Consider the following 15,283-nt stretch of genomic DNA (forward strand, 5'->3'; position numbering starts at 1 on the left):
TCAATACGAGGCAAAGGATACTTGTTCTTGACTGTGACCTTGTTCAACTGCCTGTAATCAATACACATTCTCATGGAACCATCCTTCTTTTTCACAAATAGAACCGGTGCACTTCAAGGTGACATACTAGGCCGAATAAACCCCGTATCAAGGAGTTCCTGAAGCTATTCTTTCAATTCCTTCAACTCCGCCGGTGCCATACGATACAGTGGAATAGAAATGGGCTGAGTGCCCGGCACCAAATCACAACCAAAATCAATATCCCTGTCAGGCGGCATGCCCGGCAGGTTTGCAGGAAACACATCCGGAAAATCATGTACCACCGGAACAGAATCGATGACAGGAGTCTCTGCACTAACATCCCTCACAAAAGCCAAATAAGATAGGCAACCCTTCTCAACCATGCGTTGAGCCTTCAAATATAAAATCACCCTACTTGGTACATAATCTACAGAACCGCTCCACTCAACCCTCGAAATTCCCGGCATAGTCAACGTCACCGTCTTAGCGTAACAATCTAGAACAGTATGACATGGAGATAATCAATCCATACCCAATATCACCTCAAAGTCGACCATACTGAGCAGCAAAAGGTCCACTTGGGTCTCCAGACCCCCAAAAATCACCACACATGACCGATATACGCGGTCCATAATAATAGTATCGCCCACAGGAGTAGATACATGAATAGAAGAAACTAGAGACTCAAGGAGCATATCCAGAAAATGGGCGAAATACGAGGAAACATATGAATACGTGGAACCAGGGTCAAATAATACTAAGGCATCTCGGTGACAAACTGAGACAATACCTGTAATCACAGCATCTGAAGCAATAGCGTCTGGTCTGGCAGGGAGAGCATAGAAACGGGCCTGACCAGCCCCTGATCTGCCTCCCCCTCTAGGGCGACCCCTAGCTGACTGACCTCCACCCCGAGTTGACTGGGCGGGTGATGAGGTAACTGGTGCTGTAGTCGGAGGCTGACTCCTCTGCTGAGATATACCTCCATGACGACGAGGACACTGCCTCCACATATGCTCAATCTCCCCACATTCAAAACAACTCCCTGGTGTTGGCGGCGGACCCCTAGTACCGGGATAACTGGTAGAAGAACCTGGCATGGAAAAGCCCTGAACAGGTGGAGCACGGGGCGGACTCTAAGCTGGAAGGGAACTAAGTGATGAGTGGCCCTGATGAGAACTATGAGAACCATGGCCAGATGATGCACCACGGTGAAATGGCCTAGCTGACTGAGCCTATCTGAAATGACGACCTCTACCGTGCTGGAATTGACCCTCAAAAAGAGCACCACTGAATCCACCCTGACCACGAGGCCTCTTGGCCTCCCTCTCAACCCTCTCCTGATCGCGAACTATCTCAATCTGCCGAGCAGTGTCGACAACCTCATTAAAGGTAGCACCCGAAACCCGCTCCCTGGTCATGAGCAACTGTAGCTGATAAGTGAGGCCATCAATAAACCTCATGACCGTCTCTCTGTCCGTGGGAACCAACCAGATAGCATGACGGGCCAACTCGGAGAAACCGTATCTCATACTGCATCACAGACATATCACCCTGGCGGAGTCACTCAAACTGTCTACGCAGCTCCTCTCTGCGGGATCGAGGCACGAACTTCTCCAAAAACACCACGGAGAACTACTGCCAAGTAAGGGGTGCTGCGCCAACAGGCCTACGCCTCTCGTAAGTCTCCCACCATCTGAGTGCAGCCCCAGAAAACTGAAAGGTAGTGAATGAGACCCCACAAGTCTCCAAAATACCAGCAATACGGAGTATCCTCTGATACCTGTCCAAAAGGTACTGAGCATCCCCTCTCTCTATGCCACTGAAAGGTGGTGGTTGGAGTCTCCCAAACCTCTCCAACCTACGTTGATCATCCTCAGGAATAGCAGGCACCACAAAATCCTGAGCAACAGCAACCGGATGGGCTGGTGGTGCCTCCGGTGTCTGAAGTCCCTAAATAACCTGCTCGGGTGTGCGAGCGACGGGAGTCTGAGTGTCTCCCCTGCCCTAAGAAGTGGCTGTGGCCGTCGAAATAGAGACAGCCTGAGCAAGGCCGGTACACGCTGTCAGAATCTGAGCTAGGGCCTCATGAAGGCCTGGAATCACAATAGGCATAGGTGGTGACTGAGCTGGTGCATCAACAACTGGAACCTGGTCCTGATCTGAGACAACCGGTGGATCTGCAGGTACTGCCCCAGTTGTTGTACGGGCTGCACCTCTGCCCCTACCATGGCCCCTACCGCGGCCTCGGCCTCTCGCGGCCCTGGATGGTGGTACTGGTAGCTGGCCCTCCTCACCAGTAGCACGAGTCCTCACTATCTGTGAGAGAATGAAAAAACAGATATTTAGTTACTAGAATCAACAGATTCGCACGACAGGAATTCAAGAATGTGAAGTTTCCTAAAGGTTCTGCAGCCTCTCAAAGATAAGTACAGACGTCTCTTTACCGATCCGCATGACTTTACTAAACCCGCTCATGACTCGTGAGACCTATGTAACCTAGGCTCTGATACCAAACTGTCACGACCCAAAAACCTAATCTGTCGTGATGGCGCCTATCGTGGAAATAGGCAAGCCGACTCATTTCCAAACAAACCGATATTTTCCTTTCAAAGATAATTTCAATACTATTTAACATAAAACCTTCATTTAAGGAGTTCAAATCAAAGAAAAAAAATAGAAATGCGGAAAAGGAAAGCCCGACATCGGGGTGTCACTAGTCATGAGCATCTACTACAAACTGTCTAACAATATCAAGGCTAACTCAACCTGGAAAGTAACTAAATACAACTAGAGGAAGATAAAAGGGAGAAGAGCAGGGGCTGCGATCGCCAAACAACTACCTTGCTATCTCCAAGAAAATCTGCAACCAGAACACTCAATAACCCCTACCGTGTCCAGCTACACCTGAATCTGCACATAAGGTGCAGGGAGTAACGTGAGTACGCCAACTCAGTAAGTAACAACAATAAATAAAGACTGAGCAGTAGTGACGAGCAATAAAGCATAGAACGTCCATATCATGAAATCTAGGTAAAGTACAACATGCTTTAAAAATTAGTGTTTGAATCAAATCATCTCGTTTAAACCCGGTTCCAGTAAAAATCATTTAAAGATATTTTTCCAACAGTTTTTCAAACAAAGGCTCAATACAAAGGTGAGCAAAAATGATGAAATCATAAACATCCCCTCGGGCAAAACATCACTCTTATACAGCCCCTCGGGGCTAACCTCACATTCACTTGTGCCACTCGGGCATACCTCACAATCACTCTTGCCACTCGGGCATACCTCACAATCACTCATGCCTCCCAGTCACTCAGCACTCCGCACTCGGCACTCGCACTCAGTAGGTACATGCGTTCACTGGGGGTTTGACATACTCCGGAGGGGCTCCTTCAGCCCAAGCGCTATAATCTGCACGGACAACTCACGTGCCATAATAATAAAGTATGCTGCAGGCGGGCAGCCCCGAGCCACACTCATCCTCACAAATCAGGCCATCGGCCTCACTCAGTCATAAACCTCTCAAGCCACTCGGGCATTTCAGTAAAACAGGGCATTCAGCCCAAAACATTTATATGCATCAAAATAGAGTCATAAAACCGAGTTATGCGGTAAACAAGTATAAACATGACTGAGTATAGATTTTCAATCGAAAACAATGAGAGGATGGTAAGAAACAGCCCCTAAGGGTCCAAACAGCATTGGCGCAAGGCCCAAACATGGCATTCAGCCCAATTTACAAAAATTCTTTCTAAAACATATAAGTATCATATGGTTTCAACAAAGTATGAAACTTTACAGTTGCTACGGGACGGACCAAGTCTCAAATCCCCAATAGTGCACGCCCACACGCCCGTCACCTAGCATGTGTGTCACTAAAAATAGTAGAATGATACAAAATCCGTGGTTTCATACCCTCAGGACTAGATTTACAATCGTTACTTACCTCAAGCCGTGAAATTCTTATTCTGCAATGTCCTTTCCTCGTGAATTGGTCTCCAAACGCCTCGAATCTAGTCATAAATAATTCTATTCAGTCAATAAAATTTATTGGAATTAATCCCATAAGAAAATAATGATTTTTCATAAAAATCCGAAAAATAGCTCAAAAATTGCACGCCTCGGAACTCGACAAAAGTTATAAAATCCGAAAGCCCATTCAACCACGAGTCTAACCATACCAATTTTATCAAAATACGACCCCAACTTGACCCTCAAATCTTCAATTTAAACCAAGAGGGTTTTCAAATTTTTCCAACTCAATTCACCAATTAAATGATAAAAACAACCATGGATTCGGGTAATTTAACTAATATTGAGTTAAGAACACTTACCCCGTTGTTTCCTCTGAAAATCACCCAAAATCACCTCAAATTCGAGCTCCAAATCGTCAAAAACTGAAAATGGGATTAGAACTTAAACTCACTGCCCAGACTTTTCTTCTTCGCAAACGCGGTCAGTGCCTCGCGTTCACGAAGCACAAAATAACTCTTGTCCAAATTCCTCTTTCGCGAACGCGACATCACCCTCGCATTCGCGAAGCACAAAATACCTCTTCCTCAATGCCTTCTACGCGAACGCGTTCAACCCATCGCGAACGCGATGCTTCGTTCCCTCTCACTACGCGAACGCGACATCCCCCTACGCGAACGCGTAGACCAATTGCCTGGGGTCTTCGGCTGCTTCCTCTCTTCTTCGCGAACGCGTAACACCTCTCGCGTTCGCGATGCACACCCAGTCCACCCTTCGCAAATGCGTGCTTCTCTTCGCGAACGCGAAGAGCAAATATTACCAGCCTCTCAGTTCCTCTTCGCGAACACGATGAAGGAAACCAGATGGTGTATCAAAAAAATTCCAGCAGAGTTCTAAGTCGAAAATCCAACCCGTTAACCATCCGAAACTCACTCGAGCCCTTCGGGACCTCAACCAAATATACCGACAAGTCCTAAAACATCATACGAACTTAGTCGAACCCTCAAATCAACTCAAATAACGCTAAAACCATGAATTACACCCCAATTCAAGCCTAATGAACTTTGAAATTTCTAATTTCTACAAACGACTCCGGAACCTATCAAATCACGTCTGATTGACCTCAAATTTTGCACACAAGTCATAAATGACATAACAGAGTTATTCCAATTTTCAGAATCGGATTCCGACCTCGATATCAAAAAGTCAACCCCCCGGTCAAACTTCTCAAAAATTAAACTTTTGGCATTTCAAGCCCAATTCCTCTACGGACCTTCAAATAATATTCTGGACACGCTCCTAAGCCCAAAATCACCATACGGAGCTATTGAAATTATCAGAATTCGAATCCGAGATCGTTTACACATAGGTCCATATCCAGTCCACTTTTCTAACTTAATTTTTTAATTATGAGACTAAGTGTCTTATTTCACTCCGAGTTCCTCCCGGACCTGAACCTACTAACCCGATATAACATAATACAGCTGAATAACACAAAAAGAAGTAAAAATGGGAAAAACGGGGCTATAACTCTGGAAACGACCGGCCGGGTCGTTACATCCTCCCCTCTTAAACATCCGTTTGTCCTCGAACGGGTCTAGAAACATACCTGGAGTCTCGAATAGGGGTGGATATCTTCTCTCCCGCTCGGTCTCCCAGGTGGCCTCCTCCATAGGCTTACCTCTCCACTGCACCTTCACTGAAGCTATATCCTTTGACCTCAACCTTCGAACCTGCCGATCCAAAATAGCCACCGGCTCCACATCATAAGTCATATAACCCTCCAATTGAACCGTGCTGAAATCCAAAACATGGGACGGATCTCCAATATACTTCCGGAGCTTGGAAACATGAAACACTGGATGCATACTCGACAAGCTGGGAGGCAAGGCAAGCTTAAAAGCCACCTCCCCAATCCTCTGAAGCACCTCAAAAGGCCCAATGAACCGGGGGCTCAACTTGCCCCTCTTCCCAAACCTCATAACACCCTGCATGGGTGATACCTTCAGCAAAACCTTCTCCCCAACCATAAAAGACACATCACAGACCTTCCTATCCGCGTAGCTCTTCTGCCTAGACTGCGCCGTGCGAAGCCGCTCCAGAATCAATTTCACCTTATCTAATGCATCCTGGACCAAGTCTGTACCTAAGAGCCTAGCCTCACCCGGGTCAAACCATCCAACCGGAGATCTACACCTCCTCCCATATAAAGCCTCGTACGGAGTCATCTGAATACTCGACTAATAACTGTTGTTATATGCAAACTCCGTGAGTGGCAGAAACTGGCCCCATGAACCCCCAAAGTCAATGACACAAGCACACAACATGTCCTCCAATATCTGAATAGTGCGCTTAGACTGCCCGTCCGTCTGAGGGTGAAAAGTTGTGCTCAACTCAACCTGAGTACCCAACTCTCGCTGCACGGCCCTCCAAAACTGCGATGTGAACTGAGTACCCCTATCTGAAATGATGGAAACTGGGACACCATGCAGGCGAACGATCTCTCGGATGTAAATCTCAGCCAACCACTCTGAAGAGGAAGTAGTACCAATTGGAATGAAGTGCGCGGACTTGGACAGCCGATCCACAATAACTCAAAGAGCATTGAACTTCCTCAAAGTCCGTGAGAGCCTAACTACAAAGTCCATGGTAATCTGCTCCCACTTCCATTATGGGATCTCTAATCTCTAAAGCAAGCCACTCGGTCTCTGATGCTCATACTTAACCTGCTGACAGTTGAAACACTGAGCCACAAACCTAACTATATCCTTCTTCATCCGTCTCCACCAATAATGTTGCCTCAAATCCTGGTACATCTTCGCGGCACCCGGATGGATGGAATACCGCGAGCTATGGGCCTCCTCAAGAATCAACTCTCGAAGCCCATCTACATTAGGCACACATATCCGGCCATGCATTCTCAACACGCCGTCATCACCAATAGTCGCATCCCTAGCATCACCTCTCTGAACCCTGTCCTGAAGAACGAGCAAGTGGGGGTCATCATACTGACGCTCCCTACTACGGTCATAAAGAGAAGACCTGGAGACCACACAAGCCAATACCCGACTAGGCTCCGAAATATCCAATCTGACAAGCTTGCTGCTAAGGCCTGAACATCCAATGCCAAAGGTCTCTCTACTGCTGGAAGATATGCTAAACTCCCCAAACTCTCTGCCCGACGACTCAAAGCATTGGCCACCACATTGGTCTTCCCTAGATGGTACAAAATAGTAATATCATAGTCCTTAAGAAGCTCCAACCATCTCCGCTGACGCAAATTAAGATCCTTCTGCTTTAACAGATACTGCAGACTCCGGTGATCAGTATAGATCTCACAATGAACCCCATACAAATAATGACGCCAAATCTTCAAGGCGTGAACAATGGCTGCTAATTTAAGATGGTGGACAGGATAGTTCTTCTCATGGGTCTTCAACTGGCGCGAGGCATAGGCAATCACCCTACCCTCCTGCATCAAGACACAACTAATGCTTATCCTCGAGGCATCACAATACACGGTGTAAGAACCTGAAGCTGATGGCAGAACTAACATTGGAGTTGTGGTTAAAGCAGTCTTGAGCTTCTGAAAGCTCTCCTCAGACTCATCCGACCACCTGAATGGAGCACCCTTTTGGGTAAATTTGGTCAAGGGCGATGCAATAGATGAAAATCCCTCCACAAAGCAACGGTAGTAACCCGCCAAACCAAGAAAGCTCCTAATTTCCGTGGCTGAGGACGGTCTGGGCCAACTCTGCACCGCCTCTATCTTCTTCGGATCCACCTGAATGCCCTCACTGGACACCACGTGCCCCAAGAATGCTACTGAACTGAGCCAAAACTCACATTTGGAGAACTTTGCATAAAGCTTCTCCTCCCTCAATCTCTGCAATACACCCTCAAATGCTAAGCGTGCTCCTCCTGGCTACGAGAGTACACCAGGATGTCGTCAATGAATACAACGACGAATGAGTCCAAATAGGGTTGGAATACATTGTTCATCAAATGCATGAACACTGCTAGGGCATTGGTCAGCCCAAAAGACATCACCAAGAACTCATAATGGCCATATCGGGTCCTAAAAGCTGTCTTGAGAATATCTGAATCCCGAATCTTCAACTGGTGATAACCGGACCTCAAATCAATCTTGGAGAACACCCTCGCTCCCTGAAGCTGGTCGAATAAATCATCAATACGAGGCAAAGGATACTTGTTCTTGACTGTGACCTTGTTCAACTGCCCGTCATCAATACACATTCTCATGGAACCATCCTTCTTTTTCACAAATAGAACCGGTGCACCCCAAGGTGACACACTAGGCCGAATAAACCCCTTATCAAGGAGTTCCTGAAGCTGTTCTTTCAATTCCTTCAACTCTGCCGGTGCCATACGATACAGTGGAATAGAAATGGGCTGAGTGCCCGGCACCAAATCAATACCAAAGTCAATATCCCTGTCAGGCGGCATGCCCGGCAGGTTTGCAGGAAACACATCCGGAAAATCATGTACCACCGGAACAGAATCGATGACAGGAGTCTCTGCACTAACATCCCTCACAAAAGCCAAATAAGATAGGCAACCCTTCTCAACCATGCGTTGAGCCTTCAAATATGAAATCACCCTACTTGGTACATAATCTACAGAACCGCTCCACTCAACCCTCGGAATTCCCGGCATAGTCAACGTCACCGTCTTAGCGTGACAATCTAGAATATCATGACATGGAGATAACCAATCCATACCCAATATCACCTCAAAGTCGACCATACTGAGCAGCAAAAGGTCCACTTGGGTCTCCAGACCCCCAATAATCACCACACATGACCGATATATGCGGTCCATAATAATAGTATCGCCCACAAGAGTAGATACATGAATAGAAGAAACTAGAGACTCACGGAGCATATCCAGAAAATGGGCGAAATACGAGGAAACATATGAATACGTGGAACCAGGGTCAAATAATACTAAGGCATCTCGGTGACAAACTGAGACAATACCTGTAATCACAGCATCTGAAGCAATAGCTTCTGATCTGGCAGGGAGAGCATAGAAACGGGCCTGACCAACCCCTGATCTGCCTCACCCTCTAGGGCGACCCCTAGCTGACTGACCTCCACCCCGAGTTGACTGGGCGGGTGATGAGGTAACTGGTGCTGTAGTTGGAGGCTGACTCCTCTACTGAGATATACCTCCATGCCGACGAGGACACTGCCTCCACATATGCCCAATCTCCTCACACTCAAAACAACTCCCTGGTGCTGGCGGCGGACCCCTAGTACTGGGATAACTGGTAGAAGAACCTGGCATGGAAAAGCCCTGAACAGGTGGAGCACGGGACTGACTCTGAGCTGGAAGGGCACTAAGTGATGAGTGGCCCTTATGAGAACTGTGAGAACCATGGCCAGATGATGCACCACGGTGAAATGGCCGAGCTGACTGAGCCTGTCTGAAATAACGACCTCTACCGTGCTGGAATTGACCCCCAAAAGGAGCACCGCTGAATCTACCCTGACCACGAGGCCTCTTGGCCTCCCTCTCAACCCTCTCCTAACCGCGAACCATCTCAATCTACCGAGCAGTGTCGACAACCTCATCAAAGGTAGCACCCGAAACCCGCTCCCTGGTCATGAGCAATTGTAGCTGATAAGTGAGGCCATCAATAAACCTCATGACCGTCTCTCTGTCCGTGGGAACCAACCAGATAGCATGACGGGCCAACTCGGAGAAACCGTATCTCATACTGCGTCATAGACATATCACCCTGGCGGAGTCGCTCAAACTGTCTACGCAGCTCCTCTCTGCGGGATCGAGGCACGAACTTCTCCAAAAAGACCACGGAGAACTACTGCCAAGTAAAGGGTGCTGCGCCAACAGGCCTACGCCTCTCGTAAGTCTCCCACCATCTGAGTGCAGCCCCAGAAAACTGAAAGATAGTGAATGAGACCCCACAAGTCTCCAAAATACCAGCAATACGGAGTATCCTCTGACACCTATCCAAAAGGTCCTGAGCATCCCCTCTCTCTGTGCTACTGAAAGGTGGTGGTTGGAGTCTCCCAAACCTCTCCAACCTACGTTGATCATCCTCAGGCATAGCAGGCACCACATAATCCTGAGCAACAGCAACCTGCTGGGCTGGTGGTGCCTCCGGTGTCTGAAGTCCCTGAATAACCTGCTTGGGTGTGCGAGCGACGGGAGTCTGAGTGTCTCCCTTGGCCTGAGAAGTGGCTGCGGCCGTCGAAATAGAGACCGCCTGAGCAAGGCCGGTACACGCTGTCAGAATCTGAGCTAGGGCCTCCAAAAGACCTAGAATCACAATAGGCACAGGTGGTGCCTGAGCTGGTGCATCAACAACTGGAATCTGGTCCTGATCTGAGACAACCGGTGGATCTGCAGGTACTGCCCCAGTTGTTGTACGGGCTGCACCTCTGCCCCTACCATGGCCCCTACCGCGGCCTCGGCCTCTCGCGGCCCTGGATGGTGGTACTGGTAGCTGGCCCTCCTCACCAGTAGCACGAGTCCTCACCATCTGTGAGAGAATGAAACAACAGATATTTAGTTACTAGAATCAACAGATTCGCACGACAGGAATTCAAGAATGTGAAGTTTCCTAAAGGTTCTGCAGCCTCTCAAAGATAAGTACAGACGTCTCTTTACCGATCCGCAAGACTCTACTAAACCCGCTCATGACTCATGAGACCTATGTAACCTAGGCTCTGATACCAAACTGTCACGACCCAAAAACCTAATCTGTCGTGATTGCGCCTATCGTGAAAATAGGCAAGCCGACTCATTTCCAAACAAACCGATATTTTCCTTTCAAAGATAATTTCAATACTATTTAACATAAAACCTTCATTTAAGGAGTTCAAATCAAAGAAAAGCCCGACATCGGGGTGTCACTAGTCATGAGCATCTACTACAAACTGTCTAACAATATCAAGGCTAACTCAACCTGGAAAGTAACTAAATACAACTAGAGGAAGATAAAAGGGAGAAGAGCAGGGGCTGAGATCGCCAAACAACTACCTTGCTATCTCCAAGAAAATCTGCAACCAGAACACTCAATAACCGCTACCGTGTCCAGCTACACCTGAATCTGCACACAAGGTGCAGGGAGTAACGTGAGTACGCCAACTCAGTAAGTAACAACAATAAATAAAGACTGAGCAGTAGTGACGAGCAATAAAGCATATAACGTTCATATCATGAAATCTCAGTAAAGTACAACATGCTTTAAAAATCAGTGTTTGAATCAAATCATCTCGTTTAAACCCGGTTCCAGTAAAAATCATTTAAAGATATTTTTCCAACAGTTTTTCAAACAAAGGCTCAATGCAAAGGTGAGCAAAAATGATGAAATCATAAACATCCCCTCGGGCAAAACATCACTCATATACAGCCCCTCGGGGCAAACCTCACAGTCACTCGTGCCACTCGGGCATACCTCACAATCACTCTTACAATTCGGGCATACCTCACAATCACTCATGCCTCCCAGTCACTCAGCACTCCGCACTCGGCACTCGCACTCAGTAGGTACATGCGTTCACTGGGGGTTTGACATACTCCGGAGGGGCTCCTTTAGCCCAAGCGCTATAATCTGCACGGACAACTCACGTGCCATAATAATAAAGTATGCTGCAGGCGGGCAGCCCCGAGCCACACTCATCCTCACAAATCAGGCCCTCGGCCTCACTCATTCATAAACCTCTCAAGCCACTCGGGCATTTCAGTAAAACAGGGCATTCGGCCTAAAATATTTATATGCATCAAAATAGAGTCATAAAACCGAGTTATGCGGTAAATAAGTATAAATATGACTGAGTATAGATTTTCAATCGAAAACAATGAGAGGATGGTAAGAAACAGCCCCTAAGGGTCCAAACAGCATTGGCGCAAGGCTCAAGCATGGCATTCAGCCCAATTTACAGAAATTCTTTCTAAAACATATAAGTATCATATAGTTTCAACAAAGTATGCAACTTTACAGTTGCTACGGGACGGACCAAGTCTCAAATCCCCAACAGTGCACGCCCACACGCCCGTCACCTAGCATGTGCGTCACTAAATATAGTAGAATGATACAAAATCCGGGGTTTCATACCCTCAGGACTAGATTTACAATCGTTACTTACCTCAAGCCGTGAAATTCTTTTTCTTCAATGTCCTTTCCTCGTGAATTGGTCTCCAAACGCCTCGAATCTGATCATAAATAATTCGTTTCAGTCAATAAAATTCATTGGAATTAATCCCATAAGAAAATAATGATTTTCCATAAAAATTCGAAAATTAGCTCAAAAATCGCTCGTGGGGCCCACGCCTCGGAACTCGACAAAAGTTACAAAATCCGGAAGCTTATTCAACCACGAGTCGAACCATACCAATTTTACCAAAATCCGATACCAACTCGACCCTCAAATCTTCAATTTAAACCAAGAGGGTTTTCAAATTTTCCCAACTCAATTCACCAATTAAATGATAAAAATAATCATGGATTCGGGTAATTTAAGCAATATTGAGTTAAGAACACTTACCCCGTTATTTCCTCTGAAAATCACCCAAAATCGCCTCAAATCCGAGCTCCAAATCGTCAAAAACTGAAAATGGGACGAAGTCCCATTTTCAGAACTTAAACTCACTGCCCAGACTTTTCTTCTTCACGAACGCGGTCAGTGCCTCGCGTTCGCGAAGCACAAAATAACTCCCGTCCAAATTCCTCTTTCGCGAACGCGACATCACCCTCGTGTTCGCGAAGCACAAAATGCCTCTGCCTCAATGCCTTCTACGCGAACGCGTTCAACCCATCGCGAACGTGATGCTTCGTTCCCTCTCACTACGCGAACGCGACACCCCCTACGTGAACGCGTAGACCAATTGCATGGGGTCTTCGGCTGCTTCCTCTCCTCTTCGCGAACACGTAACACCTCTCGCGTTCGCGATGCACACCCAGTCCACCCTTCGCGAACGTGTGCTTCTCTTCGCGAACGCGAAGAGCAAATATTGCCAGCCTCTCAGTTCCTCTTCGCGAACGCGAGGCTCCACTCGCAAACGCGATGAAGGAAACCAGATGGTGTATCAGAAAAATTCCAATAGAGTTCCAAGTCCAAAATCCAACCCGTTAACTATCCGAAACTCACCCGAGCCCCTCGGGACCTCAACCAAATATACCAACAAGTCCTAAAACATCATACGGACTTAGTCGAACCCTCAAATCACCTCAAACAACGCTAAAACCATGAATTACACCCCAATTCAAGCCTAATGAACTTTAAAATTTCTAATTTCTACAAACGACTCCAGAACCAATCAAATCACGTCCGATTGACCTCAAATTTTGCACACAAGTCATAAATGACATAACAGAGGTATTTCAATTTTCAGAATCGGATTTCGACCCCGATATTAAAAAATCAACCCCCCGGTCAAACTTCTCAAAAATTAAACTTTCGGCATTTCAAGCCTAATTCCTCTACGGACCTCCAAATAATATTCCGGACACGCTCCTAAGCACAAAATCACCATACAGAGCTATTGGAATTATCAGAATTCGAATTTGAGATTGTTTACACATAGATCCATATCCGGTCCACTTTTCTAACTTAATTTTTCAATTATGAGACTAAGTGTCTCATTTCACTCCGAGTTCCTCCCGGACCCGACCCAACTAACCCGATATAACATAATATAGTTGAATAACACAAAAAGAAGTAGAAATGGGGAAAACGGGGCTATAACTCTCGAAACGACCGGCCGGGTCGTTACAGGGAGAATGTCATGGGCGGCTTTCCAGCCATGTCCCATGACCCCTTGGACGCGCCCCATGGCGTCCGAGCAAGCCTCCCAACGTCTAGCGCCATGGACGGCCCCGTTGTCTTAGCCGCGCCAAGTGACAAGCACACATGTGCCTATGTCGCTCCACCAATAGCCCTCGCCAGCGCCCAACCGCAGGCAGATGCCAACAGCGCCACACGCGCAGACTCTGATACTAAAGACAAGGTTGCTGCCAACAGACCTGCTTCTACCTTGTAGGAATCGAAGTTCTTTTCATTGTAAATATAGAGTAGCTTTATTTCATGTATTTCCATTATGTCTCTCTAGCTTAGTTAGGTCAAGTCATGTAACTTTGTTTATTTTTTTTAATCATTATTAGGGGGGATCAAGCGATCAAGCTTTCTAGCAAGCAAACAATTCTCTGTACTGGTATCTCTCCCCCTCAACACCGTGTTCCTTTTCTGTAATAGCTTTCACTAATGCAATCAAGTTTTCTTTCATTCTCAATTCTCTTTTCTATTCTCTCAATTGCTCTTGACATTGGTTTTCCCGTACGGCACTGACGATCTCGTCTAGCGTACGGAGGGAACCCCAGTTGACGGATAGTAACTGTACAGACATCGGTTGCTTAGCCTCATGTCGCCCTTCCAAGGAATCTCAGGAAGGCGCCGCGTAACAGTAAGTATGCAACACCAACTAGTAAACAGTTGGTGCTACATTCCCTTCGAAGAAACACGACAACTAACTTTTATTAAGTATCATTTGTGTATACTTGTTGTATCCAAATCGATATCTAAGAAGACCTATCTTCAAGTCCTCCTCAAACAGTTTCAGGATGAAGTCAGTGAAAGGCTAAAAGAAGAATTTATGGGAAATGGAGAATTCTTGATCCAAAATCAGTTTATGTCAATTTGTGTTGTTCAAGAGACTCATTATCTTAAAAAATTGTAAGCAGAATGACTAATAAAAAATATAGTAGTGAAATATTTAAAACACTTGTTATGATACATGCAATAGACACTTGCTTCGAGTTACCATTGATCTCTATCATTCAACCTTGAATTACTTTTAAATCCTCTTGAAAAAATAAAACACAATTGCTAACATTTAAGCAAAAGCCATAATATCAGTCACAATGTTTACCTTATCGTTTGTTAGTACATCGTGCAGCTAATGCTTCGAAGTCATTGGACGTGACTGTTCTCCTGCGAAAATACTAAGTTTCATTTAAAATGTAAATGGGATTGGTTCATTTATGTGATGATAACAAATACATAACTATTCTCCAAGAGTTCAACTCTTAAATAGTGGCAGACGAAGGTTTTAGTCAAATAGCAGTAACAAATGTGGGATAAAAACATAGTATTTGAGAATAATGCTAGAGTTGAATCCATGAGAACTGCAGGAAAAAGGCTGTAGCAAGGAGGCACTGTTGGTGAACGAACGGAAACATCTCCTAAAGCAGTAAGGAAGGTTTTCCTATGGAAAATTTTATCAAACACATTATGGG

At 46.2% G+C, this 15,283-nt stretch overlaps 1 long non-coding RNA gene across 2 annotated transcripts; it reads right to left on the minus strand.

The window, feature by feature from the left end:
- Positions 1–843: 843 nt before the first annotated feature.
- On the minus strand, positions 844–15,246 carry LOC142178502 (uncharacterized). Of its 2 annotated transcripts, XR_012706667.1 has the most exons (4): positions 14,917–15,246; positions 12,138–12,204; positions 2,865–2,934; positions 844–2,340 (listed from the first exon to the last, which is right to left on the minus strand). It is a non-coding gene; the product is annotated as an uncharacterized LOC142178502 (long non-coding RNA). The 2 variants fall into 2 exon arrangements; XR_012706666.1 differs by lacking the exon at positions 844–2,340 and having other exon boundaries at positions 2,712–2,934.
- Between the last annotated feature and the right edge of the window lie 37 nt (positions 15,247–15,283).

Source organism: Nicotiana tabacum, chromosome 24 (assembly GCF_000715075.1).
Source record: "Nicotiana tabacum cultivar K326 chromosome 24, ASM71507v2, whole genome shotgun sequence".
In the NCBI taxonomy this organism is placed as follows: domain Eukaryota; kingdom Viridiplantae; phylum Streptophyta; class Magnoliopsida; order Solanales; family Solanaceae; genus Nicotiana; species Nicotiana tabacum.